Raw genomic sequence first — 25,186 nt, forward strand, 5'->3', positions numbered from 1 at the left:
ATTAAAGGGGTTGGAGATAGTTGTGGTGGTGGTGTAACTTTTAAGGGATAGCACGTGGGAGGTATTTCTGGTGATGCAATAGCTGTGTATCTTGACTGTCTGGTAGTGGTTTCATGAATTTATCCATGTAATAAGATGACAAAAAATTATACATACATATTGTACCAATATCACTTTCTTGGTATTACTATGTTCTACAACCTATGCAAGATATAACTATTGGGGGAAATTGGGTGGAAAGTACATGGGACCTCATTTTACTATCTCTGCAACTTGCTGTGAATTTACAATTATTTCCAAATGTCAAGTAAAAGAAATAAGGCAAAATTTTTTCAATAGTTTTTCTTGACTCTCGTTGAGTCCAAAGATGTTACTGATAAACCTCAATTGTCGTGCTTTTCTTGAGGAGTGAATGTTGAGTTTGGAGCGACTGGAGAATTAGCCTCTATGAATAGTCTGCAGGGAACAACTACAGGGAAAATATTTTCAAGAACATTGTCAAATAGCTCAAGTATTTGAGAAATTCTAATTAGGTACAACCTGAAGTGGAATCCGTGAAGATGTGTTATATCTGATCGTGGTAAAAATATACGGAACAGTAAAAGATTTAGTTGGAAAACTTACAAGGCTTTGAAAATGTGTGGTACTCATTACATTCTTCACCAGCAGATAATTTTTGGAAAATATGCGAGCATTTACAATAGATTTTCATGATAGGGATCACTAACACTAATTAAGTGAGAAGTTATCTTCCAGGAAAAGAATTCTATTTTTCTAATTAAAGAACTCATGTTCAATCTGTGTGCAACTTGTGTTACAAAAAATCTACTAATTTCTATATTTTTAATTTCATCAATAAAATTTCTGCAGAAATTGATTTTCTCTTGTTATATAAGTACCTACAAAAATCCTCAGTTTTATCTCTTAGCCCATGAAAGCAAAATATTTACTCTAGAGTCCTTTTCAGAAAAAGTTTGCTGGCCCTGGCTCTAGCTGGTTATTTACTCAAGTACATGAAGACTGTTGCATTTTGTACGTTAATTTCCTATCCTGCAAACTTAACGAATTCTTGATTATTTGAGTTAGACTTATCATGGACTCCCTAGGGTTTTCAAAGTATACCATTTTTCTTCTGCAATAGAGATTTTATTTCTACTTTTATAATAGTTAATTATATTAATAATAAGGGTCAATTAAGAAAGGTCTAATAATAGCACTGGCTGATACCGCCAGTTAAATAGTAAATAGTTACGGCATTAGTGGTCATCCTTATCTTGTTCCTGGTTTCAGTGGGAATGCCTGTAAGGTTTTCCCATTAAGAAAATGTTGACTTGGTGACTGAGGTGTAGAAAACTTATTTTAATAAGTATATATTTATCAATTCTATTTTACTCAGTGTTTTATATCAGTGTTGAATTTTATCAAAGTTCTTTTTATATATATGAAGATAATGATTTTCTCCTTGTATCTATTTTTCTTTTTCTTTTTAAAGATTGGCATCTGAGCTAACATCTGTTGCCAATCTTCTTCTTCTTTTTATTTTTTCCTTCTTCTTCTCCCCAAAGCCCCCCAGTCCATAGTTGTGTACTCCAGTTGTGAGTGCCTCTGGTTGTGCTATGTGGGACACCGTCTCAGCATGGCCTGGTGAGCAGTGCCATGTCTGTGCTCAGGATCTGAACCAGTGAAACCCTGGGTTGCCAAAGTGGAGCACATGAACTTAACCACTTGGCCAGCCCCACTCCCCGTATCTATTAACATGAATTATTTTAACGAATTTCTAATATCGAATCGTTATTATTCCTAGAATAAATATAATGTATTTTGTTGCTAATATTTTATTTAGAATTTTTCCATTCGTTTTCATTCTTTTCTTTTTAATGATAGAATAATTTCAAGCTAAAAATTTTCTTCTGAAATGAAACTATCCCATAGAAGCTCGTATGCAGTTTTTGAAGGAATTCTGATTGTTTTCTGAAGAAATTCAATTTCTAAAATTTATTTTTTTCACAATGATCCAAGAGTTAGTTAATAGAGAATTTTTAGAAATTTCTAGATGGAAGGTCTTTTATGATTTTATTACTGTAACTCTTAATTTAATGACAAACTGATTAAAGAATATTTTTGGTGGAGGTATTACTATTTTATTTTATGGAACATATTGGTTTTTTTAACGATATAACATATGGTCAATTTTTGTGAATATTCCTATGTGCTTGAGATATATGTGTACGCATGTATGTGTGTGTGTGTGTGTATGTATAATATCTTATTGATACACTGTTCAGGTCTTCTATAATCTTTTCTTGCTTCACTTGACTTGTCTTAGACTGAAATTAGTGTGCTAAAATCCACTTTTCTTTGTTTACTCCCAGCTTTATTGAGATATACTTGGCATATAACATTGTATTAGTTTAAGATGTATGACATAATGATTTGATATAGGTATATACTGTGAAATGATTACCACAATAAATTTAGTTAATATCCATTACCTCACATAGTTATTCATTTTTTTTCTTGTGGTGAGAACTTTTAAGGTCTACTCTCTTAGCAACTTTCAAATATACAATATAGTATCTTTAACTATAGTCACCATGCTGTACACTATATCCCCAGAGCTTATTTATCTTACAACCAGAAGTTTGTTTACTTTTGACCATCCTCACCCATTTCCCCATCCCTTACCCCTGTCTCCGATAACTACCAATCTGTTCTCTGTATCTCTGAGCTTGGATATTTTTTCAGATTCCACATATAAGTTTATCTGTTTGACTTGTTTCATTTAGCATAATTCCCTGAAGGTCCATCCATATTGTCACAAATGGCAGGATCTCCTTCTTTTTTATGGGTGAATAATATTCCACTATATGTATCCAATCTTCTTTATCCATTCATTCATTGCTGGACACAGGTTGTTTCCATATTTGCTATTGTGAATAATGCTGCAATGAACATGAGAGCACAGTTATCTCATTAATATCCTGTTTTTATTTCCTTTGGATGTAAGTGGAATTGCTGGATCATATAGTAGTTCTATTTTTAATTCTTTTAGGAAACTTCAGACTGTTTTTCATAGTAGCTATACCAGTTACATATCCATCAGGAGTGCACAAGGGTTCTCTTTTCTCCACATCCTCGCCAGCACTTTTATCTCTTGTTTTTTTGTTGAGGGCCATTCTAAAACATGTGAGGTGATATCTCTCTGTGATTTTGATTTGCATTTCCTTGATGATCAGTGGTGTTGAGCAGTTTTTCACGTACCTGATGGCCATTTGTATGTCTTCTTTGGAAAAATGTCTATTTGGTGTCTCTGCCCATTTTTTAATTAGGTGGTTGTTTTCTATTGAGTTGTAAGATTTCCCTGTCTATTTTGGATATTAACCCCTTATCAGATATATGATTTACAAATCCTTTTCTCATTCTATGGGTTGCCTTTTCATTTTTTTTGATAGTTTCTTTGCTTCACAGAAGTTTATTAGTTTGATGTATTAGATTGTATTGGATTAGATTAGATGTCTTAGATTATTTGATGCAATCCAACTTGTTTATTTTTGATTTTATGTCTTTTGTTTTTGGTGTGTAATCCAAAAAATCATTGCCAAAACTAATGCCAATGAGCTTACCCCTCTCTATTTTCTTCTAGGAGTTTTACAGTTTCAGGTCTTACATTCAAGTTTTAATTCATTTTGGGTTGTTTTTTTGTGCGTAGTATAAGACAGTGGTCCAGTTTCATTCTTTTGCATATGGATATTCAGTTTTCCCAGAACTTTTTATTGAAGAGACCGCCATTTCTCCATTGTATTTTCTTGGCTCCTTTGTCATGAAATAATTGACCATATATGTGTGTTTATTTCTCAGTTCTCTATTCTGTTCTGTTGATCTATGTGTCTGTTTATGCCAATACCATACTGTTTTGATTACTACAGCTTTATAATATAGTTTGAAGTCAGGAAGTGTAATGTCTCCAGCTTTGTTGTTCTTTCTCAAAATTGCTTTGGCTATTGAGAGTCTCTTGGGTTCCATATGAATTTTATGGTTTTTTAAAAATTTCTGTGAAAGATGTTATTGGAATTTTGATGGGGATTTCTCTGACTCGGTCAGATGCTTTGGGTAGTAAATGTTCTGGTTACCAAATTACAATGTGTGTGGCAGGATTTTTTTCCCCCATTACCAAGCAATTCTCTGATACCTGCTGGGTGTCCTAAATTCAACTCAGTTCTGATGCTATCTATCCAGCGATACATCAGATTCCACAGGTTAAGGGCTCAGTCCCACAAGACCACCCTCCACTTAAGATGCCAATCACAAGCCCAGGTTATCACCTGTGCTTCTGACCAAGAGGCTAAAGATTACAGGTTCCAATGACCTCCTTCTTGGGTTCAATTAATTTGCTAGAACAGCTCATAGAACTCAGAGAAACATTTTACTTACCAGATTACCAGTTTATCATAAAAGGATATAACTCAGGAACAGTCAGATGGAAGAGATTCAAAGGGCAAGGTATGGGGAAAGGGCATGGAACTTCCATTCTCTCTCTGAGCATGCCATTCTCCCCAAATCTCTTTGTTCACCAACTCAAAATCTCTCTGAACCCCATCCTTTTAGGTTTTTGTGGAAGTTTCATTACACAGACATGATTTATTAAATCATTGGCCATTGAATCCAATCTCCAGCTCCTCTCCCCTCCCTGGAGGTCAGGGGTTGGGACCAAAAGTTCCAACCCTTTAATTACATGGTTGGCTTCAGTGGCAACCAGCATCTATCTTTAGGTGCTTTTCAAAAGTCACCTCATTAATATAAACCCAATTGCGGTGGAAAGGGGCTTGTTATGAATAATAAGACACTCATCTTACCTTTATGGCTCTGAAGTGTTTTCAGGAAATGAGGATAAGAAAACAAATAGAACAAAAGATGGCCCCATTGCCCTTACCGCTCAGGAAAATTCAAGGGTTTGGGGAATTGTGAGCCAGGAGAAGTGGACAAAAACCAAATATACATGAGAAATATATTTTTGTCATCTGAATAACCAAATGTATATTTCTTATAAATCACAATATCACAGATAGTATGGACATTTTAACAATATTAATTCTTCTAATCTATGAGCATGGAATATCTTTCCATTTATTTGTGTTTTCTTCAATTTCTGTCATTAATTTTTACAGTTTTCATTGTATAGATCTTTCATCTCTTTGGTTAAATTTACTTCTAAGTATTTTATTGTTTCTGATACTGTTATAAATGGAATTATTTTCTTAATTTCTCTTTCTAATACTTCATTATTTGTATATAGAAATGCAACTGATATTTGTATATTGATTTTTATCTTACAATTTTAATGAGTTTGTTTATTAATTCTAACAGTTTTTCATGGAGTTTTAAGATTTTCTACATATAATATTATGTCATTTGCAAATAGAGACAGTCTTACTTGTTTGTTTCCAATTTGAATGCCTGTTATTTCTTTTTCCTGCATAACTGCTCTGGCTAGGACATCCAGTATTATACTGAATGAATGTGGCAACAATGGGCATCCTTGTCTTGTTCCTGATCTTAGAGGGAAAGCTCTCTCTTTCTTAGTATCGAAGATGATGTTAGTGTGAACTTGTCATATATGGCCTGTATTATGTTGATGTACTTTCCCTCTAGCCAGTTTTTTGAGAGATTTTATCATGAAAGGATGTTGAATTTTGTCAAATACTTTTTCTACATCTATTGGGATAATTGTATGGTTTTTATCCTTCAATTTGTAATGTGGTGTATCACATTTGATTAATTTGCAGTTTTTGAACCATCCTTGCATCCCTTGAATAAATTCCACTTGATCATGATGTATGATTCTTTTAATGTACTGTTGAATTTAGTTTGTTTTATTTTGTTGAGGATTTTTGCACATATGTTCGTCAGGTATATTGGCCTGTAATTTTCTTTTCTTGTCCTTGTCTGGTTTGCATATCAGGTTGATGCTGGCTTTGTAAAATGAGTTTGGAAGTATTTTCTCCTCTTCTACTTTTTGGAAGAGTTTAAGAAGAATTCATATTAATTTTCTCTTTTTAACGTTTTTTTGTTTTTTTTTTTTTTTTTGGTAAGGAAGACTGACCCTGAGCTAAAATCTGTCACCAATCTTCCTTTTCTTTTTTCTCCCCAAAGTCCCAGTACATAGCTGTGTATCCTAGTTGTAGGTACTTCTACTTCTTTTATGTGGGACACTACCTCAATGTGACTTGATGAGTGGTGTGTAAGTCTGTGCACAGGATCCAAACTGGTGAACCCTGGGTCGCCAAAGCAGAGTGTGAGAGCTTAACCATTAGGCCTGGCTCCTAATTCTTCTTTAAATGTTTGGTAGAATTCACCTGGTGAATTTTTCACTTGGTGAAGCTGTCTGATCCCAGAATTTTCTTTTTTGGGAGGTTTTTGTAAAATCTATTTTTTGTGGCTTTCTGTCCATTTCTTCTTTTTTTCGTCTGTCATTTCTGATTTATGAAGAAGGTTTTTGTGTTATTTTGATGGACAACTTTTAGATCTTCATTGTAATATTGGCATTTAGCTTTATGAAGTATCATTTTTATAGTGTTTATGCTTTTTGATATGAATTTCATGCTGTCAAGTTCTGTCATTATTGTTTCCAATTTTCAGTTATATTTTTTCTCATCTCTTAATTTTTTATTTTTTTAATTCTTAATTCTTTATTTTTTATTTTTATTTTTATTTATTTTTACTTTTTTAGGCATGTCCCTTATATGTAACATAGCCTTGAGTTTTGCTTTACAATCTATTTGGAAATCTGTTTATTTTAACAGATTAATTGATATAACTATTATGTCTTAATTCTGTAATGTTATTTTATTTATACTTATAGCATGTATAATCCTATACTTAGTGTATTCTTTTCTCTTTTGTGATCTATTTTATTTATTCTTTAAAAAAATTTCTTTTGGTCTTTAAAAGATTTGGAATTTTATCACAGTGGTTACAGTTATATTTGCTTCTTTACTTTTCCTTCTGCTTAGTTTTCCAGTTTAAATATTATCTTTTGATAATATTTACTTATATAACAATCAATAAGCTTACTTTACTTTCTTCTAGTTTTCTCCTTTCTGCTTTCATTTTAAATTGTATTACTTTTGCTTTGTCAGAATATAAAATATTTACATATGATTTTTCTCCATTGTCTGAACTTTTTTTTTGTCTTAGAGGTTAAGTAATTAAATTCATTGGAACTTTGCAGAAGTTTCTCAGTAATCTCTTGGATGACACTTGTCCTCTAGTGGGTTTCTCAGGATAGGCTCTTGAATACAGTATTTCTCAAGATCCTGCAAGTTTGTAATTATTTTTCTATAGCCTTGACACTTGAAGAAAAGCTGGGCTGAATATAAAATCCTTGGTTCCCACTTTGTTTTACTGAGCATCTGAAGATGTTGCTGCATTCTTGTATTGTTTCATATGCACTTGCCAAGAAGTCAGTGGTCAACAGATTGACCTTCCCTGTAAATGACAATAGCTCAGCTGGATACAAAATTCATCCATTCTAACTTTGTTTTGAAGGATTTTAAAAAAAATCTTGGTCTACTGTATTCTTGCTTTATATGTATTTGCTTAGAAGTCTTGCCAACCGGGTTTTCTTCCCTCTTAAATGACTCTGCCTTTTTTCCGGGATCCTTTGAAGAATTTTTTCTCAATCTTTAAGTCTAACCGTTTTATCAGGACACATCAGTTTTCTGGAGTGTACAGTGGGACCTTTCAATATGTGGATTTAGGTCTTCTTTTATTTCCAGAAAGTTTTCTAAGATACTATTTTAAAAATGTAATTATACTCCATCAATTTCTTTTTTTCTCCAAGAATAATTATATGTACATACTGTATGTTCCTTGCTTATCTTCCATTTCTTTCACATTCTCTGTGATTCTTTCCACTTTTTAAAATCACTTTTTATTATTTTGGCTTCTTCATCATGTCCCTTATTAACTTTTTATTTAAATCTCCTCTGCTGTGGATTTCTTATAATTTAGACTTAACTGCTCTTCACTTGGAATTCTCGATAGTGCTCTCGTAGCACAACTCAGACGCATTTTAAGTATTTCCCACTCAAAATGGCACTCTCCTATTGGAAATGATTTTTTCTGTGTTCTGTCATCTCTAGGCTCCATGCTGTCATTTCCTCTTTTCTATACAGTTTCCACTTAACTGTTGCCACAGTCCTTGGTTCTGGAGCTGGGTATTATGAATTTGGATGTTTATTTTTCTATTTATAGGTAATTTTAAGGAAATTAAATTTGTCTCTTTAATTTGAAGATAATGTTTCCAAGTCTGTTGCCACGTGGCTAGATACCTCCCAACTACTCTGTTTCAGATCACTGAGGGAATAGAGTGGTTAAATATGTCTTCCATTACTACAAAGAGACAGTAATTATGATACTATCACATTGGCATGGTGACAGACATATAAATAAATGGTAGAAACTAGAGAGTCAGGAAATATACCATACACGTAAGATATATTGATTTATGTCCAAGAATGCCAATCCTTTCAATGGATAAAGAATATACTTTTTAACAAATGATTTTGGAACAAGAATAAAGAAACATTGACTTATCTCATGACATATGTGTAAATTAACTGGAAATAAATCGTAGGGCTAAATCTAACATGCAAAATGATAATAATTCTAAAATAAAATATGGGAGAAAATCTCAGCTTTGAGATAGGCAAAGACTCAGAGACATGAAGAACATTAACTGTTAAGAAAAAAATGATAAATTTGACTTCATCAAAATTAAAAGATCTGCTCTTGAAAGAATTCATTAAAATGAAAACAGAAGCCACAGAATGGGAGAAAATACCTGTAATACATATGTTTGACCAAAGACTTGAAGCCATAACTCATACAACTCAATAGTAAGAAGAAAATCAACCCAATAAACTAAGGCAAAAGATTGGAACGGTTGCTTCAAAAAAAGTGATCTAGGGGCTCACCTGTTGGCGCAGTGGTTAAGTTCACACATTCTGCCTCCATGGCCCGGGGTTCGTCGGTTCCGAGCCCATATGTGGACCTGTGCAGCACCACTTGTCAGCCATGCTGTGGCAGGTGTCCCACGTATAAAGTAGTGGAAGATGGGCACGGATGTTAGCTCAGGGCCAGTCTTCCTCAGCAAAAAGAGGAGGATTGGCAGCAGATGTTAGCTCAGGGCTAATCTTCCTTAAAATTAAAAGAAATAAATAATAAAATAAAATAAAATTAAATTAAATTTAAAAAAACTGATCTGCAAGTGGCCAATAAGCACATGAAAAGTTCTCAACATCGATAGCCATCAGGGGAATGTATATCTAAAGCAGAGTAGATTCCACTGCTCGTAAACTAGAAAGGCTGAAATGAAAAACATTGGCAATGAAGTGTTGGCTTTTGGAAATTTTATACATTTCTGGTGCAGATGGAAACTGATACACTCACTTTGGGGAACTGGCAGTTTCTTTAATGTTAACCATATACTTACCATATGATCTAGCAATTCCACTTTTAGGTGTTCTTTGAAGAGAAATGATAATATATGTCCACATAAAAACTTGCACATGACTGTTTATAGTAGCTAAAAATTACAAACAACTCATGTCCTTAAGCTGGTGAATGGATAAACAAACTCTGATAATATCCACACAATAAGATATTACTTAGCAACAGAAAGGAACAAACTACTGATACATTCAACAACATGAGCAGATCTCAAAAATATTATTCAAAGCAAAAAAGCCACACATAAAAGTATATGTTGAATAATTCTATTTATGCGAAAATCCAGAAATGACAAATCTAATGTACAGTAACAGAAAATACATCAGTGGTTGACTAGGTCCAAGGGTGGGCTGGATTAACTGTGAAAGGGCACAAAGGAACTTTCTAGAATAATGGAATTATTCTGTATCTTATTGTGGTAATGGTAATATTTGTCAAACATCACACTTTACTTAAAATAGATTCATCTTTTTATTTTTTTAAATAGTTTTTTTTTAAAGATTTTATTTTTTTCCTTTTTCTCCCCAAAGCCCCCCGGTACATAGTTGTATATTCTTAGTTGTGGCTCATTCTAGTTGTGGCATGTGGGACGCAGCCTCAGCGTGGCTCGATGAGCTGTGCCATGTCCACGCCTGGGATTCAAACAGACGAAACACTGGGTCGCCTGCAGAGGAGCATGCGAACTTAATCACTCGGCCACGGGGCCGGTCCTAAAATAGATTCATCTTTTAAATGTGAATTATGCTGCAATGTAGTTGATAACAAATTATAAAAATGTTGAAAATGTATTTTTCAATCGTCTCTTCCTGTTTTTCATTCTTTTGAAGAGACGAAGTAGTATAGGAAATCAACTATTACAATGCTTTCAATTAATGAGATCTTTTTGCACAATGTATTTTAAAACTGTTAGACAAAGTTCAGAAATAGTCACTTATCCTTAATATTAAAATTATTAGGAAATTTATATATTTATCATATATCATTCATGAATATTTTATCAAATAGAGACTATCTGCTTCTTGGAAACCAGCCATAGAACAAGAACAATTTCCTTTGATCTTTTTGTAGATCTACTTTGTATTGATACAATGATTATTTTCATGTATATCTTACTGAGGTACTAGTCACAATGCACCTGTTTTAAAATATACTTCCTTTTTTTCCTTTTTATGCTTTTCTAACTGTTGGCAGACATCTATCTTCTACATCAGAAAAGTAAAGTCAAAAGCCTTTCATCTCTTAGAGTGCTCTGAAACTTCGTTTTCTTATATTTCTTTCGTTCCTACAGAGTTTTGGCAGACCCAGCATGTTTTTTTTCTTGTGGAGTACAAATCATTCCGTTCTATTACTACTTCATTTGAAAATATCACCAACCTTATCCATCTGCTTCCAACTTCTAAAATCTGACCAGCAATGATCTTAAGAAAAACAGAAATTTTAACTGATGTATTCAATGACGGTTTCTTTCATAGGATTCATGTTCCTTGTTCAGTAGTCCTGAATCTTTATCCACATCTTCTGTGGAGTCAGAGTTGTGAAAGTAAATAGATGCATAAACATGGTTGTTTCCTTGTAATCTATCTGCCAAACACATTCATATTAGTCTGCTAGGGCTGCTATAACAAAACTCCACAGACTTGGTGGCCTACATGACAGAAATTTTCTTTTCCCTCACAGTTCTGGAGGCTGGAAGTCCAACAGTAAGGTACTGGCAGGGTTGGTTTCTCCAGAGACCTCTCCTTGGCTTACAGATGCCCACGTTCTTGCTGTGCCTCACACGGTCTTTCCTCTGTATGCACACATCCCTGGTGTCTTCCTGTGTGTTCAAATTTCCTCTCCTTATAACACTAATCAGATCAGCTTAGGGCACATACTAACAGCCTTGTTGTAGCTTAATTACTTCTTTAAAGGTCCTGTCTCCAAGTACAGTCATGTTCTGAGGTACTAAGTGTTACGGCTCCAACATATGAATTTTGGGGGGCGACAATTCAGCCCATAACAACACATGACTCATCATCTTCTTCCATGTAATTCTCTAGCTCCATAAGATATCAACAGACCCTATAGTAAAAACTGACTTGGCAGAATATTCTGGTAGACTCTACGAACAGCGCCCTGAGTAAATCATCTTCTTCCTTCTTAGATTTTACTTGAATGCAAGTGTACATTGATGCCAGAGATTATTCACCTTGGCAATTTAGAAACAAATCTTTTTGCACAAAGTTTGACCTACTTTGTTAACTATGTGAATAACATCAGAGGGGAAGTTCCCATCACTTTACATAAACTCATTATAGAGCTTGGACACTGTTTAAGTAGCTATCGTAATATAGTCTGGTCAGAGTCATCACAGCTGGAACTTTCAAAGGGAATTCCATCTCTGTTGTAGCTGCCTCCAGAATATGCGCCAAGTATTTTTTAAAAACATTCACCTTCTGCAGTGTAAGATTTTTGTGAGCATGTGGTTTACATTCGAGTTGATCTTTTCATCCATTTGCCCACAAGAATGGATACATTTTATTGAGCATTTCCTGAGTTCACACTGGAGAAGTATTATTATCCTCATATTTGGACAATCAAAGGGCAAAAGAAAGGACTGCACTTTTGTTAGCAGGTGAGTCCTTATTTCAGAAATGAACATAGAGTATCAGCTGATACTTATGAAAATAGAAGTTAAAATTGTGCTTCTTTTGTGTTTCCATCTTCCTACCTTATACGCTACATGTCACCATCAAAATGGGAAAAGACATTGAGAAAGTAACTGATTTAACCAGCATGAGTTGAAATTGAGAAGAAACTGTCATCACTATAATTACTGCCTTGCTGTACACAAAATGAATTATATAAGCAAAGCTGTTCCAAGGTAGTATTCCACCATCACCAAGGGCGCTTTGGGAGTTCTGCACCATTTGCCATGAATGGAAGTGTATGCCAAGCTCCTTGCTTGGAACATACTGGCCTCTACCTTTTCCTGCCCTAACTCTTTGCTTCTCACAGCACTGTAAATGTCTTGTGAAATGTGAAGTAGTCACCACATTCACAAAGATCTCAAACTAGTATCTTATATGTCAAACTTGGCCTATAGGTGGATTTTATTTTTCTCATGCAGTCTTAATTCTTTAACTTATCTTCTATAAAATCAGAAGACCTCACATAAAAATGTAGAAACTTGTGAGTTTGTTTTTTTTCTAAAATTACTGGTGTTGGTGATATTTCAGGAAGTTGAGCCCTGATTTAAAAACATGTATACATATATATATATATGCTATCCATTTAAGGGTCTTTTGTAAAATTTTATAAAATTGGCTGTCACATTACTGTTGTAGTAAGATGACAAATTTTGTAATGAAGGATAAAATGATTTGAAAATATAAACAAAATGCTGTGTTCTAGTACCTAAAATATATGAGAAACAGTTATAATTCACCTAGGTTTATCAATGTGCTTTTAAAAGCTTTGGTGATTCAAAAATTAAAACAAAGATACAGTTTCATAAGTTTCTGAAAGCTTTCCAAATTTTTCATTCATTCATTCATTCATTCAATCTTATCTCTAATCATTAACAGATGATTGTATCTTAAGTGGGAAAGACTCTCTGATCTGTGTTTTGTGAAATAACTGCCGTCAGTGGTGTATGTATGGAAGTCTCATGTTGGCTGTATGTCACTACGATTAGTAGAGAAAATACTACTTTTAAGAGCACTTAATATGCATTAGACCCACTCAATACACATATACATACATATACGCACGTACACACACCTTCAATTAGTGTTTTCATCCAGAAATTTCTATTCAGCATTTCTTGGGAAATTTATGTTTTCTCACTTCTGAATCAGGAGAAAAGTTAGCCAAGAAACTGGGAAAATGGAGAAAAGAATAATAGTTTTCATGTGAGAATTAAAGATTAACAATATACAGACAGATTTATCTGGTTGGAAGGAATCCATCAATGTCAAGTCAAAAACAAGAGCAGGAAATGCTGACACTGTGGAGTGGAAGGTTAGAGTTGACGTTTCCAGGAACCAGCACAGGAGCAGGTAGGAGCGAGGTGGTCTCCATCTGTCAGCCTACTTCTAACTAGCGCTGTATTCTAACTATGTTTGTGACCTTATCTAGCCAACAGTGAGTCATTGTGGTAAATTAAATATTGGTAAGTTTATGCACATACTTTATGCAAATCTTGTTGATGGTACTTAACAAGTTTTGGAAGCAAAATGGGTCCTTCAATGGGCAATTTTAACACCTGCCCTTGATAGGAGGTCTGAATGTTATGTTATTCAGATACTATCTAATAATGTCCAAGGCAATTTGCCTTTATTTGAATATTTGCTATAGGTGACAATTCTTTGTAAATGCCATTAAACTGAACATTTCTTATTTACTGAAAAATGGTTTAAAGATATTTATAATAATAAGGAAAGAGAATGAAGAACACTGGAAGTGTTTTACGACTAACATAAGATTTCAGGAATTCCTGATACATCCCAGGAATTTTGACTTCTTGTTTCTAAATTCTGAAGATTAATATCTGTTGGGAATTTGGAAACACCATCTTCCACTAATTTGAGGAATTGTCTAGAGTCAAAATTTCTAATGTTAAAGCACGTTTTCTGTCACTTTTTTGGAGGCTATAATAGTCTAATTTGGCAAATATGGAAATTGTGGAATTATTTTTTGCTGGGGTAAAACAAGAAAGTACTTTAAATGCTCAACTTATGTATGTATGTGTGTGTGTGTGTGAGTAGGATATTAAAGGGCTAGTTAGTTTTGGGTAAAACAGAAACAAAGGGAATTGCTAATAATTTTGAAACAATCTAGTATACTTTATTTCCAGATAAAGTGAATTAATCTGCATTTAATGCAATGCATTACTTATTCACATTTTATTTAATGATAAATGAAAGACCTTTTAAAATTTAGCTTGACCTTCCTCTTCTATGCTATTTACTTAGCAAGGGAAAGCGATGCTATGAATATTGAGATCTGTAGCAAAGATCGCTAAAATCACCCACAAGTATAGACTTAAAGGACTTTAAAAACCTGATTGTTCACACACTTGTAATGATGACTCATATCTTATAAAACTGCTTTGAAAACCCACAGATCTTTCTGTACTTAAAAAATGTAAATGGATTTTTTGCCCATGGGGAGATTAATAAATTCACTAAGGTAAAAAAATGAATTCCATCTTCCCCAGTAAGAAAATTGCTCAAAGATTAATTTAGCCTGTTTAATTCAGCTCTCAAATGTTTTTCGCAGCTCTAAAATATTTTTCTACCTTCCTTGCACCTGGGGCATCCATTTGATTATTTTTACTCTTGATTTTAATGTGTCTACTTTCTTCTATATCAAGCTATTTTCATTTTCATTCATTTCACTTTACCCTTGGCTTCGCTTTCATTTTTTTTAGAAGATTATTGCTATTCGTATTTTGCTGGTGATCTCTTCTTACATTATTTTGGGCTCAAAGCTGGAAGGAATTTGTAAGAGATATCATATTCTTCCCTCCTCTTTCCAGTCTCAGTTCTTTCCCTCCCTTATACGTAAATATGTCATCCGTGTTGATAAATGTGTGGTTTGTTCAATACTTGACATAGTGTTTTTTCAAGGAAGCTAACATTTTAAGCTGAGAGAGTGCATGACAAACCTCTAGTAACAACCTCCAGACTTGCAAGATCCTACAGTATCTACCAAAAGGGAAAACTGCCTGAGTCAAATTCCACATTCCTTATGTATGTTTTGTCTTTATCAAAAAGTACAGTTGACTGTCACTTATTTTTTCACTGCCTGTTTTAAACAGCATTGTGGTTTCTCTGTGGCTGTTATTACTCCTGAGGTCAACACTTGGTGATTTACCTCTGATATAATCATCTTTATCCTACAAAATACAATGTGCTATATAAAAGTAAGATGATTCTCTTATTATTTATTACACTTTATCTTTTTCCCCTGATATTACTCTGACTAGATTTCCTTGTAAAATAGGCCAGATTTTATTGTTTAGTTTTTACTTGATATCAAAATTCATTTGCTTTCTTTATGTCCTTCTTTATTATATTTTGTAAATGATGAACGATTTCATTTTGACTTGAAATAATACACATTCTTAAAAACAAAGAGACCTAGTATCTTTTCTGCTTAAAGGGATCATTCTTAATGGAAATATTTATTTTTGTGAGAGTAACGCTAGAATTTTGTGCAAATAAAACCTGTATGGTGCCTGGGCGTTTTGCTTTAGTCATTTTATTTAACTGAAGAAAGCATACCAATATCTCAAAAATTTTTAACTTTAGAGAATTGCTTAAATGTTTAACAAAATTTTGTGAAATATGAAAACTGAAGTTAAGGGCACTGTTATGTGTCTCCTCGGTTCTCCAGTTGAGACATGAAAAATGTCCAATGGGACTTTCAACCCCAGATCTGTGAACTTACAAAACTGCTATGAGGTGAAGACAGTGATTAAGTTCCAGTCCAGTGAATCATTGCTTCAAGGTGTTTCTCCTCTGCAAATTCCACACTTGATTAATTCCTGGGGCGGGGGTGAGGGACAGATCATTAATGACTACAAAAGTACACACGGGGAGGCGGAGTAGCAGCATCTTCATCTCTCCTAAGTGGCATTTGACTGCTGTTCGTTACCAGTGGGGGATGCTCAGCAATGATGACACATCCTTAGGCCAGATGCTTCTGTTTATTGGGCACAGAATCTGATTTTGCTTCCCCTAATGAAAAATGAATTCAAAGAGAAAGAAGATACCATTTCAATAAGACTAGGGAAAAGATGCGACCTATAAACTGTCTACAGAGTACAGAATAAGTGAAATGTTATGACAGGGAAAAATATGTGTTGGTAACATAGCTTGACTCATATTTCAAGAGCAAAATTGAAACCATACTTCTGCAGGGTACAGACAGTGACAATTGGAAAGGTGCTCTGAAATGCTGCTATTTCAGAACGTGTCATGCCGACCTTCCTCTACCCAATCACTTTCAAGTGTAGGACAAATATATTTTAGGAGGAAGAAGCAATTTTAGTCCTAAGTTCTGGGATGGAGGCCTGGGAAGGGGAAGGGATGAAGAAGAAGGTAGAATATTAAAAGGAGTTTCTCTTTTAAACAACATTAATCTTATATTAATAAAACAATACACAAAAAAACAGGGCTAAAGTCCAATGTTTACATGAAGGAGCGAGTATCATAAGATCTGATTATTGGACAAGATGGTAGAGTATATATGGCTAAATTAGTCCTGATCTTTATACCATCTGGTACTTTATATACCTTAAAAAAGAAGCAGATTATTTTGAATCAAAGTCTATATAAGTTTTTATCTTAATCTCAGGGTTAAATACATTCCCAGAGAATTAAACATCTAAGCAAAAATGAGGGTAACGAATAATGTCTAATCTAGATTTTTCTTTCATTTTTGATTTTTTAATTTCCTTTTAATTTTTGCTTTTCATTAAATCTAAAAGTAATGGTAAAAAAAAAGTATGACAAAATATTCGCTTTTCAGGTAAAAGTGCCTGAAAGCTGTGTGCAGTGATAATTTCTTATGATGTAATTTCCGGTTAATGAACCTCGGATAGGAATTTAAGTTCTCAGATGATGAGTGAACCTTGAATGGGCTCAGGGATACAGCTCACCTATTCCCCCACAAATTTAGAGTTTTGTATGGAGTGAGTGTTAAATAACTTTCACAATTCTTCTCTGAAGCAGGGCTGTGGAGCTCCTTTTTGATTCAAAGGAGCCAGGTAAACACAGTATCCCTTATTTACCCTGAACTCACAGTGCTCTAGGAGGCTCACTTCAAAGACTTTCTGTGCTGCACACCCCGCACCTGTGCTGCTGGAATGTGCTGGCTCACATCAGGGGCACAATGAGGGCATTGTTCAATGAATGAATGAATGAATGAAACACTTCCTCCACTCCCTTTGCAAAACTTTCTTCCGTGTTTCATTAACTCCTAGTTTTCCATCTAACTCTCTGGCTGCTCCTTCCCAGTCTTCTGTATGTGTGTGTGTGTGTGTGGGTGGGTATGTGTGTGCTGTGTATACACCCACGTACGACTGTGTTTCCTCCTTGTTCACTTGCCCATTAAATGTCTTTATTCTTTTAGTTCAATTTTCTTCTCTTCTGGGTCTATACTCCCTATGTAGGGAGCTTACCCAGAGGCCTATTATCTTGGTTTCACATACCAGGTATTCTTGTGACGTCGGAATGCATTTCTCCTTTTCAGGGCTCTAGAACCACACATCTACCTGCCCAGTGGATATTTCCACTTAAAGTTTCATGGTAAATCACCCTATTCATAATTCAAACAAATGTCTTCATTTTTCACATTTGTTCCTCCTTTCATCCACTCCCCAGAACCAAAATGATTATCTCAAGATCCTAGACTATTTCTTTCCTACTTACCCAATCTGACACCAAGTCCTGAAATCTATTCGCTTGATATTTTCATATTCATCTGTTCCTTGTCTTTCTCCTTGACACTATGTTTTTCTCTATCTTAATGACTTTCCACTTACATTGCCACAACAACATCCCAACTGCTCCCAGCCTCCATTCTTACCCTCTTCCTTCCATCTTCCATGTTGCTGTCAGAGGCATCTTCTGAAAATCCAATGTGATCATGTCAACCCTCTACTCAAATCTCTTTATTACTTTCCTCTAAGATTTCAAAGTGGGACTTAAACTCTTTAGTTTAGTATACAAGGTCTTCCACAAATTGACCTATCCTCACCTTTCCAGCCGCACTTTCCCCCATGGTGCCATAGGCTTCTGTAATATACACATAACTACTTGTTATTAAGAAGTTCTATCTCTTTTGTGTTTCCATGTCTTCATTCTTCCTTATACTTCCGCCTGAAATATATGCCTGAATCCCTTGTCTTCCCTCTGCCTACCACCCTACTGTTTCTTCTCTTTAAGTGTGGTCAGTGTCACCCCCTGGAAAACATTTCCTTCTTCTCAATGCGACTTTGATCTGTGTGATTTATATTCTCCCCTTTTCCTGTCATGTCTTCTAAAAGCATAACACTTACCACATTGTGGTCATTTTCCCCACCTTTAACTCTTTGAAAACAAGTAATCTCTATTCAACTTTTATGCCCAGAACCTACTATAGGGTCTGACAAATAATGGACACTCATCAATGTTTGCTGAATGGATAAATGCACAAATTCGTAGGTAGAACTCTGGGATTTAATTATGACCTGGACCTGAAGAAAAACATGATTCTGTTAATGGACAATTTGGCTCTGACATATTGTGATTTTTCACACATCATTCCAGATATTTGGATTTCAATGATAAGATTAAAAGTATGCTATTAATGTGCCATGATAGTAGAGTAGGGTTATTATTTTGGATTTAATGTATCAAGTTTAGTGATTGTTTTCATTAGTCTCTGGGTTTTACGTTCATGTGAAACTTGGACTAAACCGAGCTGCTTGAGTTTCATTATGAAACTAAAGCTTGTATCTTCTCATATTAAAACCTCAATTTAAAACTCAGCACTTTCAGGGGATCATTTCATAAAAATGTCAATTCTTGCAGTTTTGGAATTGAGTGACAGCCAAAAGTTTTAGCAAAACATCTGAGCAAAATTACTCACCAGTACTTCACAAATGGTGAATAAAACAAAGCAAGAGAGAAAAGTAGAAATTCCTGTTACTATTTTAACTATAAATTAAATGTGTTTTAGACAAAAATTGTGATCTCAAGAAAATTTCTTCTGATCTTAAAACATTCACAGGGTCATGTAAAATTTGTGACCCACCTCTCACATTCTTATTCTTCATTCCCTTCAACTTTTCAGAGAGTATCTGACCCTGACACTAGGTTTCCAGAACATTCTCATCTATTTGTGATTGCTTTTCTTTAAAAGAAAAAGTTATTTGAAATTACTTGGAGCCAATTTACTTGAGAAAAATAAGAAAATTGCTTAACCTCCCAGTGTCTCATTTCTTACTCATTGGCACTCTGATGGGAGAGTTTATATTCTGTTTAAGGTGCACATCCTATTTAGGTTATTTCGAGCTAAAAAGTGTACTGATTATGAAACAGAAAGCATGAATGCAAAAGGCAACTTTATCATTGGGCTGAATTCTTAATATCCAGAGTATTTCATCTGCCAAATTTCAATGTGAAAATTTTATAAGATTCTTACATTTGATCTCCCATTAAACATATCTACAGCTTTAATGTCATTTATAAGTTCTGTGTTACCGTGACTTATAATTTATGTGAAAAGATTTTAAACTGAATTAATTTAGTCTTCTGACGCATTTTGACTTGTTCTAATACCTTCTTTCTGATTGCTTACTAGCTTGTTGTATCCTGTAACAAGTGTGTATTATTTGATATAAGGTCAATCTCCTTATGGGGTATGTATTACAGTGTTTCTCTAGTGTTACTTAGTTCATTCATTAACTTTTGTTGGCACCTGAGGCAGTGTTGATCTGTATAACAGACTAGAAAAGAAGCAATATGAATGTTTTCAAGGAAACACAATGTATGCTATATTACATTTAAAAGTCACTATCTGCATTCTATGTAATCTTTAATTAAAACAATACATGCATGATAATTTTCCTATAAAGAACATACATGGGCATCTGATTAGATTTTGTCTAATTTCCATGAAATCACCTGTTTTAGTTGGGATACAGAAACCATACCAATAATTTGAAAGGATAAAATGTAGTATAAAGGAGGACTGACTTCCAACATGACATTGTGAGATGCTCTGTGTATCTCATCCCCATTGAAACTGGTGACAAGTATTTTTTAGAAGATAAAAACAATTTGAAATCTCTGGAAATGGTCTTCAGGGTGTACAAATGAAGAAATATCTACTCAAGAAAATCTATAAAAATTCCATGAGAAAAGTAAGAGTCTGTGGTATTTCAAACAAGCCCTCTCCCTGCCTCCCGTCTCCCAGCAGCTGGGAAACCAGACTCCCTCTTCCTTCAGTTCCCAGTAGGTGGAGCTCCCTGTGGGAGAAGCGTGATGTCAACATTTCCTATGTTGCCACCAACTGCCTATTCCACAATTATTCTTGCCCTGGCTTGTGAAACAGTGGTTCCACACTAGAAAAAGTAAGCCAAGAAGACCTTAGGCTGTTGCCCATCCTCCTTCACCAAACACTCAGCTCCTGGGGGGGACGGGTGTCACTTTGAAAGAAGCTAGCCATTGTTCCACACCCAGCTCCAGATCCCTAGCTCAGAGATTTTGTCTGGAGTGAGAAGCAGGCTGTAAGATCGAGAACTCCTAAAGTTTTTCCATAGAAACTAATTTCATTTGCAACAGAGCATGGGAAAGTTCAAACCTGAGGGTGCTCTCAAAAACACTGGAGATTGTGTTAGGGAAAAATTGGAAGAAGAGTCAAGATACAGACTGAACTGTAGATCAGCTAATTTGGGTGGGGATACAGACTTCACTAAAATAACCCAGTCAGTCACTGAAAAAATAAACCAACGAATAACAGTTACAAGGCCAAAGGTGAGAGGGAACCAGTACCCAAAGTTGCTACAATGTATTATCAAAAATGTCCACTTTCTAAAAAAATGAGACATGCAAATAAATGGGAAAGTATAATTCATACACCAGGAAAAATTCAAACAGCAGAAACTGTCTGTGAGAATAACCAGCTGTGGGATTTAACAGAAAAGGACCGCAATAGATCCATTATAAATATGTTCAAAAAAATCAAAGGGAACTCTGATTAAAGAAGTAATGGAAGGTATGATGACAATGTTGTATCAAATAAAGAATGTCAATAAAGAGATAGAAATTATAAAAAATAAACCAAATGGGAATTTTGGAGTTGAAAAGCACAATAATTGAAAAGAAAAGTTCACTACGAGGGCTCAGTAGTAGATTTCAATAGTCAGATGGAAGAAATATCAAGCTTGAAAAAAGGTTAATAGATGCAGTCTGAAAAAGAGAGGAGAAAAAAGAATGAAGAAAAATGCGGAGATCTTCATAGAAATTTGGGATACTGTTAAACACACCAAAAACACGTAATGGGAGTACCAGAAAGAGAGGTAAGAGTGAAAAAGAGTAGAAAAATATTAGGAGAAATAACAACTGAAAACTACCCAAATTTATTAAAAGACACTTACACATCCATGAAGTTCAACAAATTGCAAGTAGGATAAACACAGAGATCCACAAACAAACATATCATAGTAAAAATGCCAGAGTCAAAGACCAGGAGAAAATCTTGAAAGCAGTGAGAGAATAATGACTTGTCACTTACAAGGGAACCCCAATAAGATAATAGGTGACTTCTCATCAGAAGAGTAGTGGGATTACATACTCAAAATGCTCAAAGATAAAAAACTGTCAATCAAGATTACTATATTCAGCAAAGCTATCTTTCAAAAGTGAAATAAAGACATTTCCAGATAAACAAAAATGGAGAGAATGTGTTACCAGCAGATATGCTTTATAAGAAATTCTAAAAGAACTTCTTCAGACTAAAAGCATGTGACCACAGATGATAAATTGAATCCACACACAAAAATAAAGAGCACGTATAAAGTAATTGCGTAATTATAAAAGAGTAGAAATGCATATTTTTTCTCATTCATTCTCTGATTTAAAGAATAATCATATAAAATAAATATTTATATAATGTATTGTTAGGCCTATAACATATAGAAAAGTAATATATTTGTAATATAGTTACCAATAACTGAATAAAGGAAATAGGTGGAAGCAAAACTGCTTAGGGCCAAGGAAATGAGTAGAGGTGGTAAACTAATTATAACAAAGCATTATTGAGCTTGTAACATTAAAATAGATGTAACATGTATAACAATATTATTACAAAGAGTGGGGAAGGGAATATAGGAGTAACATTTTTATATTACATATCTTCTATATTATACATGCATACATTTTTAATAATAGAGCACCAAAATATATGAAACACAAACTGATAGGGAAAAAGGATATCCCCACTTTTTCCCTATCACAAACTGATAGGGAAAAAGGCTTCACCACTGAATTCTACCAAACATTTAAATGATAATTAATGCCAATTCTTTATGTTCTACTGCAAAAAAATAGAATAGGAAGGAGCACTTGTCAACTCATTTTATGATGCCAATATTACTCTGATACTGATTTCGACCCTGATATCAGTTTCCCCACATTAAACCCAGCATATATGGGGTTAAAAGCAAAACATTCATTCCCTGCTTACTCTCTGGCTTCCTGGCTCCAGAATCCACTATCCTCCATGGAGACAGACACCATCAAGGACAAGCACCTGGACTGTCTCCTCCCACAAAGAGATACGGGCTGGTGGGAAAGCTGCAGACCAGCAAGGTAATGAGCTCCCTCCTATCTGCAAGTGTCTCAAGGCCAAAGACAGGCTGGTGGGAAAGCTCTGACCAGCAAGGCCATATGCTTCCCCTCCCCTACCTAAAGCCCCAAATAAAAACCCTTCCTTTTAGCTTTTTGGGGAGTTTGGGATTTGAGCGTTAGCTGCCCTCTCTCCTTGCTCAGTGCTGTGCAAAAATAAAATTCCTACTTTCTTCCACCACACCTGGTGTCAGAGATTGGCTTGCTGCGCAACGGGTGAGCGAACTCACTTCGGGTTTGGTAACAATACAAAGCCAAAGTCATCACAAGAAAAGAAAACAATAGTTAATATCTCTGTGAAAATGGATGTCGAAGTCTCAACAAAATATTGTTAAACTGAATCCACTAACATATACATAAAAAGAATTATACTCCCTAATCAAGTGAGATTTATCTCAGGAATGCAAGGTTGATTTAACATCTGAAAATTAATTAAAGTATTGTAACATATCAATAGAATAAAAAACAAAAATTATATGATTATTGCAATAGACAAAGAAACAGCACTCAACAAAATCCATCCAACACCCTTTAGAAGGGAACTTCCTTAACCTGATAAAGAGTATCTATGAAAAGTCCACAGCTAATATCATACTTAATGCTGAAAGACTGGATGCTTTTCCTCTAAAATCAGGAACAAAACAAGAATGGCGAGACAGGCGAAGCTTATGCAGAGTAATTGGCTCAAAATCACATAGGCTGGAAGTGGGAGGCCAGGGATGTGACCCTAGACAGTCTTAAAGTCCAAATTCTTAACTACTAGGGAATATGGTTGAGTCTACATACATATATTTAGCTCTCACATTCAAATCTATTTGCTTGGGAAAAATAAATAAATTCAAATGTACCTACCTACCCATCTATATAAATACAAAATATTAGCAAAATAAAATAAGAAAAACATAGCAATTTAAAGAATTCTGCCAGCCAACGCATGTAGTGACAATAAAATAGGAGCCATGACTGTGGTTTCCTCAGTAAGTCTATGTGGCCATGTGCTTCTCATGGTAGAGCACCCATCCGGTGGTGAGTCTAGTAATTCTAGTTTAGGGATAAGTTTTCATCTTACAAATTATCCTGAAAAGAAGCTAACTTCTTCAGCTCACACATATAGAGAGCAATCAAGGTCATTTGAACATGTAAGACTTTCACTTTATGCACTACTTATTTCTGAGACGTGTTGTGCTTAGGCATACACACATTTTTGCAATGTAGAAATATACAAGTTTGATGATGTAACATATTGCTCTGTGTGTAGAGATAGGTCATATCTATTAAGGCTAACGTCTTCTGTAGAAAAGAGCAATTAGCAAAATCGCAAATTTAAATACTCTTTAATATCTATCATAAAAGATAGTTATTTATCAGCTCAAGGAAGACATTATACATTGACTACAGATGATAATAGGTGAATATTGATCTAGTCTGAATGTCTACTCCAGAATGCCAGGAAGTAAAATTTAAACACTACCATGTATTGACAGGCACTAATGAATGCAATGAAGGCATGAGATCTTAGTTAAAACGGAGAAAAGCTTACACTGACAAAACAAGTAATTTCTCTTGGTTGGGAACAAAATCGATGTTTAATCTTTAGCTACTGCCTATTTCATAATAGAAATTTGCATTTTATTCGTGCAGTGGTTAGAATAATTTATATCAAAATTAATTGTAGTTTAATAATAAAGATTTGCATTTTTGTGCTATCATATCTATAGCAATCCCAACAAAAATCAATGACTTTCAGTTATTTACTCTCCCTATCTTTAAATAAATGGTTATCAAAAAATTTTAAAATAAAGCATTTTAGTGAGCAGTAGTAGGTAAGAAAAAAAAAACTCTTGTGAGAGAAAAGTGAAGTAATAGATGATGAGAGGGACAGAAATAATACTTTGTGAGTTCTTATTCTCTGCTGGAGACAGGCGTTGTCCTATTTAAATCTTGAGAACTGGCCCACCTGGGCATTGCTTACCAGATGCAGAACTTGATCACAAAGAAGTTTAAGACCATTTTCAAGATCACATAGCTAGTTAGGGGCAGAGACAAGGTTTGAACACGAGTCTATCTGCCCCCAAAGCCTATGTTTTCTCTGCTATAAACCACTCTTTCTGAGAAGAATCTTTTATTTAACTCCATAAGCTCAATATCATCATCATGAGGTTTTTTTCTAAAGCAAGTATTTTAAGAAGAATCAAAATGTTATTAGGACAGTCTGAAATTTAAGAAAAAATCATTCTGAGCAAATCTAATAGTAAAGATGTTTCAAAATCCAAGAAATATTTTCCATATGTACA

At 34.5% G+C, this 25,186-nt stretch overlaps 2 long non-coding RNA genes across 2 annotated transcripts in view; one reads left to right on the forward strand and one right to left on the reverse strand.

Moving 5' to 3' along the window:
• The window catches only part of LOC138915388 (uncharacterized), a 70,174-nt gene extending 60,785 nt beyond the window's left edge, over positions 1 to 9,389 (reverse strand). The window contains exon 1 of the long non-coding RNA XR_011421275.1: positions 8,976 to 9,389. This is a non-coding gene — a long non-coding RNA (uncharacterized lncRNA). The remainder of the gene's footprint in view (positions 1 to 8,975) is intronic.
• Positions 1 to 25,186, forward strand: part of LOC111775081 (uncharacterized) — a 198,561-nt gene that overhangs the window by 29,990 nt on the left and 143,385 nt on the right. The gene's annotated exons all lie outside the window — the stretch shown is intronic.

The sequence above is a fragment of the Equus caballus genome, chromosome 9 (genome assembly GCF_041296265.1).
Source record: "Equus caballus isolate H_3958 breed thoroughbred chromosome 9, TB-T2T, whole genome shotgun sequence".
NCBI classification, from domain to species: Eukaryota; Metazoa; Chordata; class Mammalia; order Perissodactyla; family Equidae; genus Equus; species Equus caballus.